This window comes from Triturus cristatus, chromosome 9 (genome assembly GCF_964204655.1).
Source record: "Triturus cristatus chromosome 9, aTriCri1.1, whole genome shotgun sequence".
Lineage (NCBI taxonomy): Eukaryota > Metazoa > Chordata > Amphibia > Caudata > Salamandridae > Triturus > Triturus cristatus.
In genome coordinates this window covers 279,743,607-279,768,638 of record NC_140592.1, presented here as the reverse complement: position 1 = coordinate 279,768,638, position 25,032 = coordinate 279,743,607, and the positions used below count along the sequence as shown (strand labels likewise).

The 25,032-nt window shown below is 40.3% G+C and overlaps 1 long non-coding RNA gene across 1 annotated transcript in view; it reads left to right on the top strand.

The window, feature by feature from the left end:
• The first annotated feature begins 4,636 nt into the window (after positions 1-4,636).
• LOC146797751 (uncharacterized) overlaps positions 4,637-25,032 on the top strand; it is a 150,048-nt gene continuing 129,652 nt past the window's right edge. The window contains exons 1-3 of the long non-coding RNA XR_014969039.1: positions 4,637-4,718; positions 4,812-4,888; positions 5,331-5,429. This is a non-coding gene — a long non-coding RNA (uncharacterized LOC146797751). The remainder of the gene's footprint in view (positions 4,719-4,811; positions 4,889-5,330; positions 5,430-25,032) is intronic.

Below are 25,032 nucleotides of genomic sequence, written 5' to 3'. Positions count from 1 at the left end.
GGCAAGAACACAGCTTCCTACACACTAGGCCTTTCGAAAAGAATAAAGAAGATCAAAGGTTGTTATTCTTGTAAGACGGACTATGCTGTCTACGTCCTGCAATGCCCGTGCGGCATGCGGTACGTGGGCAGCACGATCCATCCGGTCCATAGGAGGGTCCTGCAACATCTGAGGGCAATTAGAAATGGGGACAAGTCTTACCCTGTGGCACGCCACTTTGAATCTCACCATGAGAAAAATGAGAAAGTTCTAATGTATTTTGTCATTGATTGTATACCGCCAAATGTCAGAGGGGGCAATCGAGAGAAAAAATTGAGGAAACTTGAATCATGTTATATTCTTGCACTCAATACACGGACCCCCACAGGTCTTAATATGGAAGAAGATTTAATCACACATCTTTAAAGACCTGGATAGTGTAGATGTAGTACAACAGCAGCAATCCCCCTGGCTTTGTTTTTAAGTATGATTTGTATTTATTATTTTGTGCACTGTTCACATTTTTCACATGATGTTGGTAATAGGAGAGTCGTTCAATAAGAAATACAGTTTTTGCCCACTTGGGCTCAATGTATAACCATGTGCACTGGGGTAAGCTAGTTGCAGATAATTTTTATTCCGACTGCTTTATGACACCCACAGGGGTTTATATTGCATTTTTTCATTAGCAGACGGAGAAACGTTGAATGAACTGCTCTAGCTTATCCATTCGTATGAAGTTGTTATGATTGACAGACAGGACAATTTACGTGCCTGATATTGTATTGAATACTATTGAGTTGGGGTATTCACTAACAGTTGTTTTTGTGATGATAAGCCACCAGTGCAACGACAATGTCTCCTTCAGAAACCACGAGTCTGTTTTCTAATACACTAAGGTTGTAGTCACATCACGTGACACGTCACGAGCACAAAAAACTATGTAAATGATGGGTTCAAGTTTGTAATGACTGTTGGTGAACAAGCCTGCAGGACAGGCGAAACGCGTTCAACCGGCTGACTGACGAATAAATTATTTTGAGCCAGGACAAGGCGTCGTCATCCTTGGGAACTTTTCAAGGGATTGTGTGTTATGATGCGGACTTTGCTAGGGTAGTCTGCGGCCGACGACGCACCCTCTGATTTGGAGCAGCGGCGGCAGTTACTCGAGCGTGGAGGAACAATATATATATATATATATATATATATATAAATATATATATATGTAATCACAGTCGAGGACCAAAATTGTGTCAGCTGACACAAACAGGAGCACGCACAGGAGTTCATGAGGAAATCTTTCTTTTTTCGTGTAAAACCCCCCTCAGCTCCGACAGACACGTTTTTCCACTCCGGCTTTGTCAATGTCAGTATGCATTTCAAAACACCACCATTTTAAAGTGAAAAGTGCACTAGCAAATGGTAAACATAGAAGACGGCTAAATTCATGCATAATGCTCTGTTTCTATGTTTGCCATCTTAATGTTCTCAGTGACATCATTGCAATTTGTAATACCCAACCTTTATATCTATAAAATCTGGTAAAAAGCTTTTTAAATATTTTAATGGCATTTCAAAGAATTCATCATAGAATTACCATAACGAATATATAAAAAATGAAGTATTTACAACTCTTATATGAAGCATCACAAAAATCATCTTGCTTTCTGAGTTATTCTTCGTTAGATTTATATACTTCTTGTAAAAGAATTATAACCAATTTATATCAAATTATTCTGCCCTGAATGGGCATTGAAAAGAAAGGAAGGGTGTCCAGTTACATAAGGAAATGGTGAGGGGAACCATGTCACGACACTTATGATTAAATGTCTTGCTTCCCTCTCTGATAATTACAACAGCTCACCTAAAATGGTGCCAAAGGAACAGTAACTTCTAATTATATCCAAAAACTTACTCCTTGTAATAATACATTAAGGAGCACTCTAAAGAGACCAGCATACCAATAAAACAATTTAAGGGACAATTACAAATGAAAGAGAAAATTATGACAATCACTACCACCATTATTTGCCTATCTTTACCCTTGTATCATATATTTACTCTCTCACAATATCCATGATGCAAAATATCATAAAATTTCCAGATCTACACATTTTAACAAATCATGATCCGTGTGCAGCCCTGCAGAAATATATGTATATCTATCTTATGGTGTGTCCTGTATAACCAGAGGATTTAGAACCCTTAGTCCAAATCAGCCCATGGTTACTCATCATTGTTCAGACCCTGAGGAGCCATAGTACCAAGATCGATGATATATTTGGATCATAATAAGCGTAACCTTCTAACTCTGTCTCCCCGCCTCTCATTCTTGGGGATCTGATCTAAATAATAAAAGGTTAAAAGGTCATGGTTGCTCGCATGGGCCTCTTCAAATTGGCGAGCTACGGGATAGTTGTTATCTTTTTTAGCACTCACTCGCATGTGTTCTAGCACACGCTTTTTGGCAGGATGTATAGTACTATCGATATATCGTTTTTTACGGGGACACTCTAAACAATATATGGTAAAATCAGAGTTTCAATTTAGGAGTCTATTGATTTTTCTGGTAGACATGGAATCTTTCATAGATGTTCCTTTTATGACTAAATTTGCAGGCCTTGCATTTCAAACAAGGAAAGAACCCGGTTATGGGTTCTTTTGTTCTAGTGCTAGGTTGGTAATGACTAGAAACCAAAAGATCCTTGATAGATTTGGGTCTTCTGTAGGTTATCAAGGGCTAAAGTGGAATTTGATTCTTTAAAATACTATCTGTTTTGAGAATGTGCCAGTTTTTACAAAACATCTTTACTATTTTCGAGGATTGTGTATTGTAGCGTGTGATCATACGTACTGGTTCTGTTTTTTCAGATGTGACTTTCCCTTTAGTGGCTTTAGGAACTAGAAGTTCCACTCGGGGAATTTTTTTCACTTTCTCTTCTGCTGTACGGAGGGAATTATTAGAATAACCCCTAGCTTTGAATCAATTACACGCTTCATTCTTGGCTCTAGTATAGTCCTCTTTGGTGGCGCTTCATGCATAAAAGTTCCCCATAAGGGATATTATTGATCATACTTCTGGGGTGAAATCTTTTTGCCTGAAGCAAAGCATTGCCGGCCGTTGGTTTTCTGTATAGTCAGGTTAGGATCTCAGTTTTCTCCACATAGACTTCCAGATCCAAATATAACACCTGAGTTCTGCTTATATGTCCTCTCAATACAAGGTTAGGGTCATTAGAGTTAAAGAAATGTTTTATACTCCTCAGCCGAGGAGTATAAGCCCTTCCATACGATGAAAAGATCATCGATGTAACGGGTCCATAATACAACCCTATCCAACCACATTTCAGGCACCTCCCTCCAGGCCACGGGCTCCTCCCACCAGCTAACGAAAAGATTTGCGTAGTTGGGGGCGAAGCACATGCCCATGGCGGTACAGCATTGTTGCCTGTATAGCTGACCTGCAAAGATAAATATGTTGTTTTCTAAGCAGAAAGATAACATCTCAAGAAGCATCTCATTGTGTTTTTTAAATTTTAGTGGACGCTTATCTAAAAACCATTTAACAGAAGTAATCCCCTGATTATGGTTAATACAAGTTTACAAGTTAGTGATAAGCAGCATGTCAGGTTCCCAGTTGACTCCTTCGATTAACCTCAAGAAGTCTTGTGTATCTCTAATATAAGAGCTAAGATTTTTTTACCCAAGGTGCCAAAAAGAGATCCAAGTAAATAGAATAATTCTCAAGAAGTCTATTTATACCCAGTCAGATTGGTGCTATTGAAGCAGTGTTCCTGGATGTCAAAATAGATGTGAAAGTTCATCAACTAGTTACAACCTTGTTCAGAAAACCAAGTGCGGATAACAGTATACTGCATCCTAAAATTTCCACCCCAAACCACTTATCAATAGCATTCCCTATGGTGAGTTTCTGAGAGCCAGGGGGATATGCAAGACAGACAAGAGTTACAAACTAGTGAAAGATGAAATGGTTATGAAGTTTGAAGAACAGGGCGACAATATCAGAATCGTCAGAGAAACCAGTAACAGATTTGAGAGAGTTTAAAGAGAGTACATACAGTTCAGAAATAAAAATAAGACAGACAAGGGTAAGACAGAATACATGTACCACAGCTAACTCCAGAAATTCAGAAACATACCGTCGGAGCATTGGCATCTTTTAAGAAGTGACACAGTCATCCCTTGACTGCAGGATAGCGACACAGACGGTCTTTCCCACTCTATATTCATAGGTGAGTGACCCGCAAATGCATAAAAGGGGATTTTTTAGCCTTCATAACATATAACAAATACTAATTTAATCCATGGGAATATGTATCTAGATTTTAACAGCCAATTTAAATTTAACTTTGGTGTTGTTGAGTTTAAAACTTGAAAACATTTAAAATGAGGAGAACATAGAGTTTAGAGAGTATAATATAACATACTTTTTCAAAGGTATTTGAACACATGGTAGTTTTGTAAGGGATTAACAACATCAAATACTGTTTATCTATCGTGAGTATAAATCATGGTATTCAGATAACAATGATCCGTATTAGTTTTTAGGTAATTATAATATCGGTAAGACAAAGACTCTTAAAATGTTGTTCAAAACAATTTGTGATAATTTCTTTTTTTAACTAGAGTCAATCATAGATATTTGGGGTCATCTCACTCTTTGGGGACTGCAGACTCCATATACAAAGGCATGAATTTAAAAACGCCTGGCCTGTGAGGTAAGTTTAAAACTCATCGGGCTGTTGCTACACGTATGATATTTGTTCCAAGAGTTGATTCCAATTATAATAATAATGGGTCTATTTTTCTAGGCAAAAGGTTGTCCAGAGATCCACTATCCTGGATTGTGCCAATTAATATATTCTACGCATCTCACAAATTGAATAAGGTGAGAAATCGCAATCAAAACTAGAAATGATAGTGTACATGACCACAATGGGCAGTTTATAAGCCAAGGTCTCTTATTCTCTTACTTTACAGTGAACTGAACTTTTTTTAAATAAAGGGGACCATAAAGAGTCCAAGTATGCTAAGAAATAGTGGATTATACAGGTGGGCAGATGTCTTTTTTAATGAGGTTGCTTCATTAATATTTCAGCTAAATCAGAGACTAAGAAAAGTGACGAACTAATGTTAACCATTTTTTGTAGTGCTATTTACGGTGTAATACACTAAAAAGGAGACCCATAATTTAATAATACGGGTTTTTAAAAAAATACAGAGTATAAAGGTGAGTGGACTAATTCAGGGTTCACTTGTAAATCTTTTTTGCATAAAACTGATTGAGAAGAGGTTATGATTTTGTTGTTATCTTACCCTTTCACGAGCAGTAACAGTGTCCTCAAGGTCGTTGAAGATGACACATGGGAAACTGATTCCCCCTGGTAGCCAAACATGATAATCTAGAGGCTACAGAGTCAAAACCAAAGGTATGTTGTGTTAATATTAATATTCATACTAAATAATTCATGTGAGGCAGCGTTATGGTGCCGCTATTTTATAAATATTTTTTTTAAGAAAATCTTAAAATAACCAGTAGAACCGTCAGATACTGTAAATAACAGTGATATAGCATTGATAAAAGTTCAATGAGAACTATTTCTCTAAGTTACTAAAAAATTATGTGTTCTCGTTATTTGTAGAAAAAAGGAATGTTCTTTGCTTCTAACATAGTGTTTGTATTGTTATTCAGATTTTTTAATTGCTCTATTGTGCTGAAGAAGGTGACGAAATACTTTATCACCGAAATGCCGCATTGACAGTTTGTTTTTCTTTTTTGTATTATTTGTAAATTGACAAATGTTTTTTAATAATGCAAAAACAGTGTGCTCTAGCTAATCACTTACAGTGAATTTTGTGGTATCATTGTTAAAACCTCTTAATGAACTCGTTTTTATAAGCATTCCTTTATAATATTGTTTGATTTTATATATTTACATTTGTTTCTCTTCACACATGATTTTGTACTTTAGCAACTTGGTAATGTATTGTTGTCCTTATACATTTAGATCACAGATTTATTTTATCTGATGCACTAGTCTAAGGGGCCGATTCTGATTTCGGTCAAGGGCTCCGAACGATGGTCGGAGCCCTTCCGACCATATCGGAACGTGTCGGACGGATTCCTTTCTGACCGAGCCATTCTGATGGTCTGATGGGCTCCGTCGGAAAGGAATTCGACTCGGATTTCTGGATTGCGGACGACAGGCTCGGAGAGCCTGTCCGCCGTCGGGAAATACCTCAGTGCTCCCCCGGCCGCCTCTTTGCCACTGAGGGAGTACGATGGCAGTCAGTCGGAAACTTTATGGCCCCCATGGGTGCGAGGCTGCCGAATGGCGGCCTGGGGCACCTATGGTGCCCCTCTGTGGATCCCTGCACCCAGTGGCAAGCACCTTGGGGTGCTGGCCACAGGGTGCAGGGATGAACTGCACCCCTGCTTTTCACAATGCAAGCATGCATTCCGCTCGGAATGCATGCTTGCATTGTAAAGTATACGAGTGCGGCTGAACCCTGTTCGGTCGCATCATACTAGCAGGGCCGTAACCGACAACAGCAGGTCGGTCGGTTAGGGCTCCTGACCGACATCAGAATCGGCCCCTTAGTGTCTTCTCTTCAAACTTGGGAAAAGGGAACGTTTGCTCTTATGCTAATATATACCCATCCCTTTTCCGAGGATCAGGGTACCTCCCTTATACTGTGACAGACAGTCATAGGAGAGGACATACCTAGGAGACCCATGATAACATTCAAGAGAGCTAACTCTGTGAGGAAAAGATGAGTCCGCGGTGAATTGAGTAGAAGGAAGCACCTGATAAAAACCGACAGATAGCTTCACACGATGTAACAAGTGTAAGGCATGTAAAAATTGAGAAAACTTGACAGAAATTCAACTAGAAAGGGCAACTCATAAGATAAATGGACACTGCACATGAAAAAGTGAATTTGTGGTGTACATTCTCAAATGTGGCTAACAGAAGTTGTACATGGGGAGTAACACTCTCCTAATACACAAGAGAATACTGCAACACCTGTGAGCCATAAAGAATTGTGACGCAAGCTATCTGGTGGCCAGCCATTACCACGAGGTTCATGCTGGGGATGAGTTAGACATTAAATACACGGAGATAGATGGGCTGAGACAGGATGAGAGAGGAGAGAACAGAGAGAGAAAATTGAGAATTCTGGAATCTAAATATATTTTTGCATTAGACAGTAAATACCGAGGGGATTGAATCATAATGAAGAAATGGATGTGCATTTCTAGAGTGAAACTTTAAAGCTGCTCCACCCCCTGTATGATTTTAATATTTTATTGTTTTACTTTCAGTCTGACTTGTAGCTTGAAGCAACGGTTGCCATTGTTTTATAAAAAAATAAACTTTTTCACTTTATATGTTTTTCTCTACAGACTAGCCAGAATGTGGTGAACAAGAATTAAACATTTTAAAAGACTATTTAGAGCAACCCTTCTAAATTTGGTTAGAGGTGAATGGCCTACTTAGGCACCACTGAACATTGCCTAATTCCTCTATTTTATTTTTATTTTAGAAGTTTTTGGATCTTAGATCATTTTTGTTGGCCCACTTGGGCTTGATTGACCGTATAAATTTGTGATGCAGGATTGTATTTTATTACTGTACATTTGCTCAATACTAGTCAATTATTTTTCTTTCATCTTCATATGTCAGACTAATAATGATTACTTTTAGAGAAGAAGCTGATAGGACTTGATGGACAGCTGAACTATGTCTATCAGATGTCCAAACTCGTGCTATGTTTTATATATTTTTCAATTAGAAGTATATGCGATGTTAATATCCCATGAGAAAATCTATTTACATTTAGATAAGAAGGAAAAATAGTTTGTATGGGATTTGTGCTGACATATATATATATATACATCGAAGATCTATTTCTCATCTGGAAGGGCTCGGAGTCAGCAGCAGCTTTGTTTATCCATGAAATCAATGACAATAATCTCAACTTACGGTTCACAGCACAAGTTAGCCAGGAATCAGTCAACTTTTTGAATGTGGAAGTATACATCTAAAACTGTAGCTTGGGAAACCAGGTTGCATCGCAAACCAACAGTGGGAAATACAGTGCTCCATGTCACCCGTCACCATCCTGATCATCTGATACGCAGGATCCCCTACTGTGAGATGTTGCGTGTCAGACGTGTTTGCAGTAAGGATGAGGATTGTTTTAAATCTCAGAGTGACAGCAAGAAGAGATGTCTGGCTAGGGGCTACACTGCCATAATGATTGACAAGGTGATCATGAAAGCAAATTCCATTCCCAGATCTATAGCTTTAGGTCTTAGCCCTAGATCAATTGATATGCTCACTGCACCTACGTCAACTGCTGAACCGCCCAGATCAATCACAACATACAGTTGCCAACACCACACTCTAGGTAAGATCTTTAATAAAAACTGGGTGGTAGTTTGAAATGATCAGGTGATTGGCAACTAACTGAAACAGGTTCCAAAAATGACTTTTCGTAAAGCACGCTCTATGAGTGATATGCTTGTAAAAAGCAGTACTGAGGTAGTAGCTACCAGTTTCTGGTTACCAGCTACAAAAGGGTTTATAAAATGCTCAGTTTGTAAGGGGTGCACACTAGGAAGGAGTAAAACGGCCTATAAAACTCCTTTTCACCTCTCACAATATCCCAAAAATTGACATGTAAAACTGACTTTGCTGTTTATGTGCTGGGGTGTACGTGTGGCCTGTAATATGTGGGCAGCACCAATTTGCAGGTCCACAAGTGTATACTCCAGCACATGAGAGCAATCAGTAACAATGACACATCGTATCCAGTAACTAGGCATTTTAAAGAGGTCCATGGCAGTCGCCTGGATCACTTAAGCTACTTTGTGGTGGATACGGTTCCACCACTTAGACGTGGTGGTGACCGAGAGCCCTTGTTAAGGAAATTAGAAACAAGGTACATCCTCGAGTTGGACACAAAGATGCCCAATGGACTTAACTCGAGTGAGGATTTTTTCACTTGCCTGTGAGCATCCCACCATATGATTCAATATTCTTTGCACATTTTAAACAACTGAAACTTATATGCCTGACCTCCTCACCTGTAACTTTAGTTATTTTAAGATATATTATCAGCACTTTTTTAGCACGAGCACTTTGTTTTTAGGCAGAATTGGCATTCGGCCCACTTGGGCCTTACACTTTGCTATTGATGGTTCTGTGGTAAATAATTTTCCTTTACCTGGACTTAATTTGATACAGAAACATAATTAAATAGCTCAGTAAAATGAGAGGCAGAATCCGTGGTATTAGAGGTTCGGAATGGGCTTTATTCCAATGATCGATTATAATCGGTTGCTCCAAGTTCCATCACCACGGAGGTTCAGGAAGTGAAGTACATACTTTATTGACAAGAAGTAACCTTTATAGTACATACATTATAATGAAGCGAATGCAATAGGCGTAACAATTGATAAGGAAAATGACGATTTATCTGCGTAACCAAAAAATGGGTGTAATAAGGAGTAAAAAGGAACATAATTGGTTATGATGTCACGTATAGGTGGATCTATAAGATAATACTTGGCATAGATGCGCGCGCAGCAGTATGACGTGTGATTAACGTGCAACTAGGGGGTGAAGGGGACTTGACATTTAGCTCTACATGTGGAGACAAAAAGTCTGGGGGGTCAAGTCAACCTAATCCCAAATCATATCTAACATCCTATGTTTAAAGAACTATGTTATCCACAAAGGAAGGACTCTCGGACAGAATCTATTCTATACTGACTGTGCGTGCGTGTACAAGCGTCTAAGTGTCTACACTGAAAGCGAGGGGGTAGGAATATTCCATGGTAACAGGGCTATGAATTACTTGCATGAGGACAGAGAAGTCGAGCCTTTTGCTCGGTAGCTGGAAGGATGTTTACTTAAACTACTAGACAGGAATGCATCGGCTGAGGGGGAAGCAGATAACTCGAAGGCGAAATACAGTTCTTGGCAGAGAATAGGCTGATGTCAGGCTTCGTGAGCCGCGCAGAGAATGAGACAAAGTTCATGGTCACAGATGCAGGCTCGAACTGGAGTTTTCAGAGGCAGAAAGCAAGAGGAGTTTGATGACAGAATCAGGGCCTACTTGCCTGGACTGTAAAATGGCATAAGTGAACCATATAAAGCCGGTGGCCTTTCATATTTAGGAATGGAATATCCGGCCTAGTCATGGCGGACCTGACAGAGGGCATGTTGACGGTGGACGCACATGTATTTGCGTCTTCATAACTGGAACTGGAGGGGACATACATGTACTTGTGACATGCACATAGAACCGTTGGGGTCCAAGATAGGGGACATAACTGATCGGGAAAATCCATATTTCCACATTCCCTCCTTGTCCCCTACTTGCCCGTTAAGAGATATCAATCTTCATTAATCCATTGATCTGTTAATATAACATCATTTGTTCTTCTTTCTTCTTCCGGGATGAACGAAATCTTGGTGGTGGAATACACGATGTGGTACACAGACCACAAATCGCTGGTCCACATTGCAGACATAGACAGCAACTGAATAGTATGAGAAGGCCAATACCTAGGAAGGATAAAACTCTCCATCCCCAGGCCGATATCACACTCCAAAACCAACTGGACCAAGTCCAAGTGCCTGGGTTCTGGTGTATCTGGTTTACAATCTTATGAAGGCGAGTGATGGCTTTATATACAGATGGCGAATTTTCTGGTATGAATACGCAGCAGCTTGATCCGATGACCCTACAAGCTCCGCCCCTATCAGCCAGGATGACGTCAAGAACAAGACGATTTTGAAGCACAACAATCCGCATAGCAGACTGCTCTTCCGTTAAATTACCTAAGGCGGAAATAGTCTCATTCACTACTGCTTCAAGGGTTCTAGTTAATCTACGTATCAGTTTACTATTAGTAACAGTACCTATATAAGGAAAGATGCCTTTATTGAAATCTGTGTATTTTTCCCATGCTGTTTCAGTGTAATCGACAATTGGGAGATCTCTCCGCCCTCTGTTGTGTACTAAATGAATATTTCTGTAATAATCAGGAGGAGCTAGGAAAACAGGTGGCAAAAGGAATGCAATGTAGCAGGTACCATCCCAGTCTAGAGGTAGACGCATATATGCAGTCTGACCACATATAAAGTAGGAGTGGCGATAAGCTCTAAATGAAGATTTGCCTCGATCACTGAATTCTACTATAGTAGTGCATTTACCATGGCCCATATGTATGGAACCGACCTTTCTTACACATAATTCACCCTTCGCTGGGAATACTGACATGGTGGGCAAGACTAGTTCAACTTCAGATACGACATTTAGAATCATGAGATTAGGTGTAAAATTACCTAATCCATATACTTCATTTTCTAGATCAGTTCCTGTTCTCTTGGGGCGACCCTCCTTGTCAGGGTAGCAGACCTTGAGTAAAACTAGGTTCAGATTTCCCCATACCCAATGATCTTGGTAAACTGCTGTGTCTGAGTCTATGGAATTGATTAAACTAAACCATGCTCCACAGGATCCATTATGTGTAAACGGATGTGGAAAGAAAGGCAGGACTCCTTCATAATTCTGATAGGGAGGGAGTCGGCCACACACCCAACAATTAGTGGCATTACTAGTCTGATGGGAATGATGTAACATACTAATGAAAGTGTTATTGCGCAGCGCAAGTCTATAAGACAATTCATGCGGAGGTAAGTCACTAAAAGAATGTTCAGCAGTAACATTATAAACATGTCTAGAAATAGGGTAATATATGTGCAACAATATGCTTGCAGTAATTATTAAAAGACTCAAGAAAAACAAGATTATTAATGTCACTATGCAATGGCTACGCAGTGATTTACAATACGCCTGTCGTTTCATCATTTTTCGCGACTGTCCATGATTCAGGTCTAGAGGATACATGTCAGAGACAGATTCAACCGCTTCACCTAGGAGAGGACTTAAACAATCAAATCGTCTGACGTTCTAGGCCTCAATTTAACTTTATAGAGTTCGGTTTCAGTCTTTTCAACCAAAGGAAGTTTTGAATCAGTCTGTGAGGGAGTGCAGGGCACAATGTCTATATCCGAGGATTGTCCATGAAATTTCTTGATATGACTTGAATGAATCCAGCCCTTGCGGCCCTCGATCTTCACGGCTGTTCTTGTGGTCAGCAGAACCAACTTGGGTGTCTTCCACCTGGGCTCCAGCTGAGTCTTTCGGTCGAAATTTTTCACAAACACGAAATCACCCGGAACTACGTCATGGGGTTTCACCTCAGTGTTGTCGGGAAATGCTGCAGCAACCTGTGAACGACAAGATTGTAGTGCAGACATCAAGGAAGCCAAGTAATCTGTCAGCATATTACAGTCAATATCAGTTATTTTGCGTGGTATGGGCGTCCCCCACATATTTGGTGGTCTGCCGAAGATCACCTCATACGGGGATAGCCCTGTTCGAGAGTGTGCTACCATTCTCATGTAAAAGAGTGCAACTGGTAATGCTACCATCCAGTCGACACCTTTCTCTCTGCATATTTTGGACAGTCTGATTTTCAGTATCTGATTATGTCTTTGTACGAGACCTGCTGCCTCGGGGTGTCGAACACAGTGGAATTTCCACTGATATCCTAGCAGAAGTGAAACATGTTTCATTAATTCGGATGAGAACGGCTGGCCGTTATCTGAGTAGACAACACGTGGTAAACCGTATCGTGGGAAGAATTCTCGAACCAACTGTTTGGCAGTAGTCGGGGCAGTGTAATCTGAAACCGGGTATGCCTCCGTCCAACGGGACAGAGCGCAGACAACTACGAGAACATATTTGAATCCTCGACATCGTTCCATCTGGATATAATCCATCTGGAGGACTTCAAAAGGGTGGTCAGGAGAATGAAATCCACCCTGTTCTACGGAAACGCTTTTTCCTGGGTTGAACTGGCAACAGATCATACAGGTACGGACCTTTTGTTTGGCTGCTGCTCGTAAATGTTTATTGAACCAAATGTGTTGAATGCTGTCTAGCATAGCCTTTTCTCCTAGATGCGCTGGACTATGTATAGTGTTAATTATAACTTGGACCATTGAATCAGGAAGGAACCATACAGACTTTTCCTTCATCATCTATCCCTGGTCCGTTTGGATCCCTCCTAATTCAGTCCATTTCTTTATTTCGTCTGGTGTAGCATGTGTCTGTATGTCAATTACGTCAAGGGTAGGATCTTTAACTGTCATACAATGTGTCGGTGTCGGGACTATTGTCTTTGTCATGTCGAGGGTTTGAGTTTGAGCAGTCTGTTTAGCTGTTCTGTCGGCTAGATCATTGCCTTGGGAAATGATATCAGTAACCTTCGTATGAGCCTTACATTTCATAATTGATATTGCAGTGGGTAGATGTATTGCATCTAATAAGGCATGAATGAGGGGTCCGTGCTGAATGTGGGCACCGTGGGAAGTTAAATAACCTCTCTCTCGCCACAGCACGCCGAAGTCATGTACAACTCCGAATGCATAACGTGAATCAGTGTATATGTTGACTTTTTTATTTGTGGCTTGAATACAGGCTTGTGTCAGAGCGATGAGCTCTGCGGCTTGAGCTGACAAAGTATTTATACGATTAGTTTCAATGACTTCAGTATCTGTGGTGACTGCGTAAGCAGCCACTAACTCTCCTGTACTTGTTCTCATACATGAACCATCTACATACAACGTCAGGTCTGGATCTGACAATGGGACATCTGTCAAGTCTTGTCTGGGTTTTGTCGTTATAGTAATAACTTCAATACAGTCATGAGCTAGTGGGTCTGTTCCGGTTACTGGCAAAAGTGTGGCAGGATTCAATGTGTTACAGCGTCTGATTTCTATATGTGGCTGAAACAATGTAAGTTCATACCCTGTAAGTCGCGCTATAGTCAAGTGTTGTGTTTGCGTTCTATTTACAAGGACCTCTACTGTGTGTGGTACTTGAACTGTCAATGGATGTCCTAACATTATGGCATCGCTTTGTCTGATTGCTAAAGCTGTCGCTGCTACTGATTTCAGGCATGCAGGCAAAGCCTGAGCTACTGGATCTAATGTACTAGAAAAATAAGCACATGGTTTGTGTGCTCCTGCTTGTTCCTGTGTGAGTACTGACAAGGCAGTACCTTCGCGTTCTGTAACAAAAAGTGTAAACTGTTTTCTGTAACATGGTGTTGCTAAAACAGGTGCTTGACATGAAGCTTTCTTTAGGCTTTCAAAAGCTTGTGTATGTTCTTGAGTCCAAGGGAGAACAGTCGATGTGGCTGCCTCCTGTGTTGTCAACTGAATGAGTGGTTTTGCTAGAAATGCATACTGAGGGATCCACTGCCTACAATATGAAGTGAGGCCTATGAAAGCCCGTACCTCCTTTTGTGTCTTGGGTATTGGCATGTTAGCTATTAACTGAATACGGTCGGGTGTAAGCTGCCTTCCCTCCTTGGACAGCGAGTGTCCAAGATAAACAACTCGCTGGACACAGAATTGCAGCTTAGAAGGGGACACCTTGTGCCCCTTTTCGGCTAGAAATTGTAAAACTGTCAGTGATGCTTTTTCACATTCCGGTTCGCTTCTCGCGGTGATCAGCAGATCATCGACATATTGAAGCAGAGCAGTGTTAACTGGCATGTGGATACTATCGAGTTCTCGTTTCAGTGCTTGGCTATAGATGCTGGGGCTTTCTGTAAATCCTTGAGGTGCGCGTGAGAATTTAAAGCTACGTCCATTTAAACTAAATCCGAACAAATATTGGCTTTCCGGATCTATTGGGACGCTGAAAAAGGCATTCTTGAGATCAATTACAGTAAAGAATGTTGCTTCGGAATCAATAGCTGTCAGTAAAGACGAGATATCTGGGACCACAGGGAATTGTGGCACAATGCATTTGTTTAACTCGCGCAGATCAATAACCAATCGATATACTGGCGGGGCCTTAGGATCTGTTCGTTTAAGAATCGGAATTATCGGTGAATTACATACATTGGAGTCTGTTTCTACAACTACTCCTTGGGCAATAAGCTCGTCAATGATTTGTAGTAAAGCCACTACAGCATCTGGTGGTAACTTGTATTGTCGCATTCGTGGTAGCACCACTCCTGCCTTTAATGTGACTCTATATGGTGTAATATTCATGCAACCAACATCAGTAGGGCCTTGTGCCCATAGACGTGTAGGTAAAGTCTGCAGTCGGGGATCCATGTCTCTAGACACATAGTGACCTTTAAAATCACGTAAAAACAACCTTACTCCTTCCGGAGAACAACATATTATGGCTCCTAGAGCTTTCAATGTTTTTATTCCTAGCAAGTTTTCTGGACATGATTTAGTAAGCAATAAATCTGTAGTTCGGGTCAGAGGTCCTATCGTAAGTGGCAGAGGTTGTGACACTTCATTAACAATAGGTTTTCCTGAAAAACCAAGGGAAATATTCTGTGAGCCTGAGAGGGGTGCCCCTGGAACTTCACTACGTTTTATAGTTGTTCGACTTGCCCCTGTATCGAGTAAAAATTTCCTATCTTGGCCTAATAATTCACTATGTACATAAGGTCCTTCTTGATCTACAGGAACCTCGATAAGGGGTAAATCAACTTCCCTCTCTAGGCTAGTTCATGCGTAACGCTGATACTCAGGATATTCATACTGTGTGGTCTGATACATTTGTCGTGTTGTTGTCTGTGTGGCAGCAACAGGCAACGGTGGTGCAGCTGGCACAAACTGTATTGGCTGTTGTGCGGCTGGCATGGCCTGGGCATGCTGCAGAGCTCCTTGTTCATTCTGCTCTTGTCTAAATGGCCGTGGTCTTTCTTGTGTTTTACCTATGGCGATATTATGTTTTAAAACTGGACAATCGTGTACATAATGACCTGGCTTTTTACAATAATTGCATGTCCCTTTTACAGGTCCTGCTGAATCGGAATGTGTCATACCCTTTTTATGTCCTTCAGCTGGAACTGTCTGGGAAACTAACATTTTCATTTTCGTGTCTTTCATGCGTCTGTGTTCATGTTCTTGTTCCTCTCTAATTCTATTATGATGGTACTGTAACATTTGTAACATTTGTGATGGAGTGTTACCTTGCCAGGTACTCTCGAATTTTAATACTCTATTCTTTACTGGTGGCAGGGCATTTTCTACTAATTTTGTTACAAACAGATGTGGGTATGATTCGCTACTTGCTTTTATGCCACTATTTATACCAAAACATTTTTCAAATCGGGCATAGTAATCACTAGTGTCTTCATCTTGCTTCTGTTTACATGCTGAAATTGTACCCCAATCTTCCTTTTTCGTAGTTAATAAACGTGGCAGTACCTGTACTAATAAACCTGGCAGTGCTTTAGTTTTATCCCCAAGTCCTGCTCCTGCAGTTCGGGCCTTTTCTTCCGCTTCTAACACTGACCATTCTATCTTTTGGTCTCCTACCTCCCACTCTTTTTCCTTGAGTTTCTCATAAATACCAGCAGGCATCAATACCTTTAATATTGTCATAATGTCGGGATAGGTATACTCTCCCATGAGTAACATGTCTTTAATTTCTCGGTGAAAACCCGCTGGATCTTTGTCATGACTGGGTACCACTTTCTTCATTTGTAACAATTCTATTTTCGATATGGGCGTATATACAAATACGCGCTTGAACTCGTTGTCCTCGCCTTTTATTGGGTGCACTTCTCGTAAGGGATTCTGTCTATCCATGTGATACGTGGTTCTTTCCTTGACGGGCAATGAGACATGCTCTGCGCATACAAAAAGAATATACTGCTTTCTTGATTCTAGAATTTCTTTAATTAATTTAGTACCTGCACCTCTCCATTTATTCATAAGCAATTCAGTCAGTATGTCAGGTAAGGGACCAGGGTCCGAATGCTGACTTCGATATAGTATAATGAGTTGTTGAATCATATAAATCCCAGCTAACCTCTGTTCATCTGGGGTAAGATTCAAAAATGTGCGTACTACTGTATCATCACTATATTTTCCGGGACTGTCCACCCAATGGACAGCTGCCCGGGCTAAATCTTGTTCATCCATAGAATCGAGAAAATGATAACCCCTTCGTTCTCGGAGTAGTTTGTCGGCGGTTTGGAACGAATGCTCGTTAGACCTTATATTAATTATAGGTATTTGGAAATTCCTGTTATTATCTGGACATATCGGACGTATTGAGTCAGTAAGACGTCTATTATTATTACAAGATCTTCCTCTACCTACATAGGCTATGGTGTCTGACTGTCCTGTGGGCAGTCCTGACCCTTCTTCCTCGCTTTGTTCGAACTCGTCTACCTCTAATCTCTCTTCGTGTAGGCGTTCTATTTCTTTACGGATCTTTCGGCACATGGCTATTATACAATTTTGTTTATCATGTCTCCCTTCTGATATATTCTGGCTCCATCTTGTAAGAATTTGTATTGCTTCCGGGTCTACCCCCGGTCGGTCTTGATTTCTGATCACACAGTTTATGAGGAAACGTAACAGTTCCCCCTGTATCTCTACTTTCTGGTATTCCATAGCTCTGTTAATACATTCTGGATCTCGCCCTGTTTGGACAAAATGATATATTTTATCTAGATGCGCAGTCATTCCTGGTAACTTTCCTAAATACACTGCGGCTCGTCTGATACGCAATGATGCCAGGGTCATTTCGTCCTCTTTACCGGGCACAGGGTCATATCTGCAATCTATAAGAAGTTCCTTAAGCGTACGGGCACTTATGAGTTTGGGTGTACGTGAATGTGCTGACTCTTGAAAAGTAAGTTTATTTATTCTGGGTGGCGTAGAAAAGATATTGGTAGCACCTCCCGTGGCCCCATCTGGGGTGTCGGGTGTGAAAGGATTCGTCGAACGTGACACAGCAACTACAGGTGTGGACACAGCTATAGAAGTAGCTGTAGGAGCGGATGCAGAAACAGATGTGCTTGCCAGAACTTGTGACTCGATTTGTTGCTGTAGGGATACGGGTGCTGGATCTTGGCGTTGGACCTCCCTGGTATGCGGTCTATGCGGGGCGGAATTAGCATATTCGGGAGCTGCGTCATCTAAATATGAGGAAAGAAAAACATCTTCTGCGGTTCTAGGATGCCCCTTAGGATGTACCTTTATTGGGAACAATGGGGGTGGCAAGTCTTTCGGTATTTCTGGAGTAGCCTTAGGTAATCCTTCGGCCAGAAGGGGATACATACCATTCACAAGGGCGTTTCTTTGTCTGTCTACTTGTTCTGATTTCACTCGGATACCTTCCTCAATTAATAGATTTTCTCGAACTTTATTTGAACTTTCTTTATTCTTTTCTTCCTGTCTACGTGCTTTTTCTGTGCGTCTATGAGATTCTTTACGCCATAACTCAACGGCGTCTTTCTGTGACTGTCTGACTTTCCTTTTCCATAACTCTTCCTCGACTTTCATGATGCACTCTGCATCCCAGGTTCCCGCTGCGGGCCACCTCTGACTTTCTGGTAATCCCTTGGTGTAGTCTACCCATAAATCAAGAAATAATATAGCGTCTAAGCCATGTTTGTGATACATGAAGTGCCCTGGAGTGTCCCTAGGAGGAATAGGGACGGCTTCTTCGAGAACCCCTTTTCTAGTAGTGATCTGTCTTAATTTCGAAAAGAGCGGCATATTGACAACTGATCCGATACTTAATCTTGAACACACTTAATACAAAAGCACAATAATGAACAACCATTCATACCACAATATGCAGGACGTTTAACACATTAAACATTAAACATTAAAACATTTTTAACCTTTAAAATAACCAACAATGATGATCGTCTGCATAACTAATCACCAAGCTTAATTCTTGACAATAACTTAGATACTTCGGAATACTTGATATACTGCTAAACAGTACAGATACACTGCTAAAACAGTGCAGACCGGATTTGTGTACCCAAACCCGTCTTGACCGGCACAACCTATGTGCACGTCAGAAATGCCTCCCCAGCAATGGTACTCACCGGGTAGCTTCGGAAACGGAAGGCCTCGGTAACTTGAACTTGAACCGGACTGGACTCGACTCGACTCGTCGGACACTGGGCTTGACTTCGAACTGGTGGGTCTCTGTATACCTCGGATCTTGCTCTCTCAGCTAGGCTCTGGTCGGGATACTTCGCACTTCTCACCGCCTCGTCTGGGTGTTGATCGCAGTCTCAGTCGCCCCCGCTTGACCGGAGGGAGATACAGGAAATCCTGCTGGTACGCGTTATTGTCCGTCCAGCTGTGGCAGGAGACCGGGCCTGCAACTCACCGCCGGCGCGTGAGATGAGAAAGTGTCCCTATTCGGGCGCCATTCATGTGGTAAATAATTTTCCTTTACCTGGACTTAATTTGATACAGAAACATAATTAAATAGCTCAGTAAAATGAGAGGCAGAATCCGTGGTATTAGAGGTTCGGAATGGGCTTTATTCCAATGATCGATTATAATCGGTTGCTCCAAGTTCCATCACCACGGAGGTTCAGGAAGTGAAGTACATACTTTATTGACAAGAAGTAACCTTTATAGTACATACATTATAATGAAGCGAATGCAATAGGCGTAACAATTGATAAGGAAAATGACGATTTATCTGCGTAACCAAAAAATGGGTGTAATAAGGAGTAAAAAGGAACATAATTGGTTATGATGTCACGTATAGGTGGATCTATAAGATAATACTTGGCATAGATGCGCGCGCAGCAGTATGACGTGTGATTAACGTGCAACTAGGGGGTGAAGGGGACTTGACATTTAGCTCTACATGTGGAGACAAAAAGTCTGGGGGGTCAAGTCAACCTAATCCCAAATCATATCTAACATCCTATGTTTAAAGAACTATGTTATCCACAAAGGAAGGACTCTCGGACAGAATCTATTCTATACTGACTGTGCGTGCGTGTACAAGCGTCTAAGTGTCTACACTGAAAGCGAGGGGGTAGGAATATTCCATGGTAACAGGGCTATGAATTACTTGCATGAGGACAGAGAAGTCGAGCCTTTTGCTCGGTAGCTGGAAGGATGTTTACTTAAACTACTAGACAGGAATGCATCGGCTGAGGGGGAAGCAGATAACTCGAAGGCGAAATACAGTTCTTGGCAGAGAATAGGCTGATGTCAGGCTTCGTGAGCCGCGCAGAGAATGAGACAAAGTTCATGGTCACAGATGCAGGCTCGAACTGGAGTTTTCAGAGGCAGAAAGCAAGAGGAGTTTGATGACAGAATCAGGGCCTACTTGCCTGGACTGTAAAATGGCATAAGTGAACCATATAAAGCCGGTGGCCTTTCATATTTAGGAATGGAATATCCGGCCTAGTCATGGCGGACCTGACAGAGGGCATGTTGACGGTGGACGCACATGTATTTGCGTCTTCATAACTGGAACTGGAGGGGACATACATGTACTTGTGACATGCACATAGAACCGTTGGGGTCCAAGATAGGGGACATAACTGATCGGGAAAATCCATATTTCCACAGTTCTCTGGAATATATTAATATATCCTCTTACTAAATAATCAAACAAACGATAAATCAAACTTGATTTTAGATATTTATGATGCAATAAATATTTATTAAGGTTTTAGGATACTATTTATAAATCCTCCCCACTCCCCACCTTTTCTTTTTTAGAGATTTTTAGGGTAACATTAAGTAAACTGCATAATGAACTTTATTTTATATATTTATGAATTAATAAATATAGATCTTGGTTTGCAGTATTTTGGGAATCCATTGGAAGCCAAGTCTGTAAACACAAAAAAACTGTTTTTACAGGATAAAATTGTTTTACAATTTTAATTTGCGGGAAAGTTATGAGCTTTGGTTGATCCGCAGATGGTGGATTTTCCCGTGTTGGAGGGAATTCATTATTTGTTTGAATGAAATGATATGTACAATATTTTGATTTGATTCCTTGCCATCATTGCTTCCAAGTTATATTTTGCAGTCTTACATAATCAGCATCACCGATAGGATCAACATATCATAGAATATATGGATGTGCAATAGATGCATGACCCACTAGGGTATTATTGGTGGCATTTTACGCCTATGGAGACCATACTATAGGAATGTTATGATGCAGAACAAGAGGAGATTTCTCAGTTTACTCAGTGGGACTTCTAGCGCACTCTAATTGAAGATATTCATGATTCATTTAGATTGGCGAATAGCACTGTAAGCATGTTTGCATAAACTACCATTGCCTGTGAAGACCTCTTTTTTGTCTCTATAGGTGGTGACAATTTATGAACACTGTAGGCGCATTTGCACAAAAAAATATTGCCTATGATACTTTGTATCATCTGCCCTATTGGCGACAATATCAGTTGGAACATTCCGTAATTCTGGTTCGTTTCCAATAGGTTCAGTGACATCTGCTTATTTGCACACCTTTATTCAGTACTGTTTGCCTATTTTGCACATTTTTCTTAGTGCATATTATTGCTTTGATACTGTGATACTTAAGTATTGACTTACGTTTGGAAGTTATATTTCTTCTATGTCTATCTGCCATATTTGCACGTGATTTGCACTATCACTTTAAATTTGTGGGTCTCTTCTGACAGTGTCATGTGATTAAGGCCTCTCGAAGGCTGAAACGCGTCATGGCAGTGGTGCATGGTATTATGATGAAATAAAGAACCCTGCACGAAGCTTTTGGGTCCATATTCGTCTTTCCAGGTTCAGTTGGGAGTATCAGATGGAGTTCTCTGTGTAGAGAGAGAGAGAGAGAGAGAGAGAGAGAGAGAGAGAGAGAGAGAGAGAGAGAGAGAGATAGAGAGAGAGATATATAGATATATATAGATATATATATATATCAGCACAAATCCCGTAAATCTATTGATAGACGAATCTGGGCACATACTCCGATTTAGTAAGTGCAGTTTATTACATTGTAAAATCATATCCATGATGCATTTCGTTCAAACCGTTGGCCTTGATCACATACGCGCTGGAAACTCAACTTTTTATATTCACCACGTGACCGAAAACCTGATGATGGTAACTAACAACAGACAATTCAATTGTAATGGATGTGGTGTTGAAAGGAAGACAGACTGGTGTAAAACAATTGATATACATATAAATATTCGAGTGGCAGCATGTTGTAATTGCTAAATCAATATCTTAATAATAGAACAAATATAGGATAAATATCAATAAATTGTCCTAGAATCTAAAAATCAAGATTGCATCATATAAATATGTGCAAATATGCAATGTAGCTGCCACTGATTGTTCTGAAAACAAAAATTAGGCACTCACATCATGAAAAACCAACAACATTTAAAAAAATTACATGTATATAATAATTTTCTAAAAGATTAGGTGATATATAGTTGCAAATGTAATCCAATGCTCCCAAAATGATGTCCTTAGTGAGCTTTGCCATTGACGCTGGACAAATCATTATCATTTAATCATCAGCCCGATAGTTAGCTGCCTAATTTGTATATTGTTCTTCATTAAAAAATAAACTACTCCACCAGCAATCATGGTATAGTATTTTCCTAGTACAACACCAACTGTATTTCATCTACAAAAGATATCTGATTTTGCTATCAAAGTCTATGATAAAGTACTATGTGCTAAGAAAGTGCATATAAAATTGTACAGCAGCATGTGTTATGTACAATATAATTATCAATGTTTAATTCAGTTCAACTCATGATACAAACAAACCCAGCTACCATTGTATAGCTACACTTAATTATACCCATAATTACAAGAAATGATATAGATCTTTACTGATATTTAAACCATTTGGGGATTTGGTATCTAAATCTAATATATATCTGGTTTCCAATTGTCTGGGCAATAATTCTCGATTTCCTCCTCTCTCCCTCTCCTCAAGTTTGGGATTGTATCTATGACAAACTATTTCAAACAATTGAGATTATTATTGTGATGCTGTTAGAAATGGTGAGCAACAGGGTAAGAGGAATCTGAGTTTACTATTGTTCTCAAATGCTGGAGAATTCTTTCGTGGACCTGTAATTTGGTGCTTCCAACATAACGCAGTTTACATGGGCATTCTAAGATATAAACCACAAACTCTGTTTTACATGTAAACAAACTCTCTAACTTCACGGGTCGTGCATTAAATGGTGTGTAGTACTGTAGAGTGTTTACCCCAAAACGGCATGCCCTGCATGAACTGCATTTAAAAAATCCCTTTCTTGATGTGAGCCAATTGCTGGTTTGTACTACTTCAGGGCTGCTCTTGGTCAGAGCACTACTCATAGATGGTGCTTGTCGAAATGTAATAATAGGTTTCTTGTGGAGTAAAGGCCTGGGTAGTAAATTCCGTTCTGCTGGCGGAATATGGGTAATTGTGCGATCCACGGCGAACGCGGAATTGCCCAAAATTCTGCGTTCCGCGGCTTCCCGGAATTTTTTGCTTGTTCACGTTATCAAAATGCGTGTTTGCGAGATATTTCCCCCCGAGCACACAAACAGCGTTCGCGAACAGGAAAAAAGCATTGCGAACAAGCAATTCCGCATGTTCGTGGAATTTCTGCGTGCTCACAGAGATTTTTTACTGTTTCGCGGAGCTTTGCGTAGCGCGACTATGCAAATTCCGCCCACCCCTAGTGGAGTATTGGTCCTATGGTTGGATCACTTAAGACTTTCGCTCATTGTTTGTATATTATGGACTTTATTTGTTTTTTTTGTTTATTATATGCAGTGATTAATCTAATGCTGATCTCATCACTTTCCTGATTGAATTTTGGGTCTTCCTTCTTCCTGTTACTCGTGCTACCCCTAAATACGATAGTCTCCCTAGTTTCTTGCTCCGCTCTATTACAAGCTTGAGTAATGGTCTTGATCGAGTACCCTCGGTCCATAAATCTCTGTTTGGCTTTATCCTGACATTGAATTAAATCACTTTCCTGACTACAGATCCTGCATAATCTTAGCATTTCTCCATACAGAATACTATACTTTAAGTGTCTAGAGTGGAAACTAAAGGCGTGAAGTATTGAATTCTCAGCTGTTGTTCTCCGGTGTAATTTAGACTCTATTTTGTTGTTCTCAACAAAGAACTGTACACCTAGAAAATCCATTGTTTTATGTTGATGTGTCCGTTGAATTCCAAATTTACTGTATTCACATTGTTTCCCAAAAAATGTCATCATTCAACACTGACCCTTTCCAAGTGATAAACACATCATCCATATAACAAAGCTAGCTCACTACATGATCCTCCCAATCTAAAAGATGTTCCACCATTAGTACCTGCTCCTCCGACCAGCCTATGTGTAAACACGTGTAACTGGGGAAGAAGCAAGCACCCATGGCCACCCCCTCAATTGTTGAAAGACTTCATTGCTAAAATGGAAGAAGTTGTTGTTTAAGCACCAAGTGATCATGGCCAATATCATCTTACTATCGTTGTATAATCTTAAAGGCCTGCTCCTGAGGTAGTGCTCCACTGCTCTCAATCCATCTTAATGTTCGTTGCTTGTATACAAATAGGTAATGTCCAATGTCATCAATGAGTATTCTTTGGAACAAGGTATATCGTATATTCTTCTAAGAAAATTGCCAGTGTGTTGAATAAATGATGGTAAACTTAACACATATTCTTGTAGAAAGTAGTTGACATATTGAGATGTTCTCTTCAATAAACTATTTCTTGCCAAAATGATATGTCTTCCAGATGTTGGAATAGTGCCTATATGAACTTTACGGATGAAATATAAAACTGGCATTACAGGATGGTTATTACATAGGAACAAGTACTCTTCATTAGTTAACAAACCTTCATTTTTCCACCTGGTTAGTTACTAATAAAATGTATTTTTTGTCTCCCTTACATGCTGTATGTTGAGCTTCTTGTAGCATGTTGTATTATTAAGATGTTTATACACTTCCATTAGGTTCTCTGTTTTTGGCAAAGCACTATATTGCCTTCTTTATCTGTGTTTCTGATTATAACTTGATTGTGATTTTGTAGCTTGCCCATTAATCTGTAATACTTCTTCTCATGGTTACTGTATTCTCTATATGATTTTTTTTTGTTTTA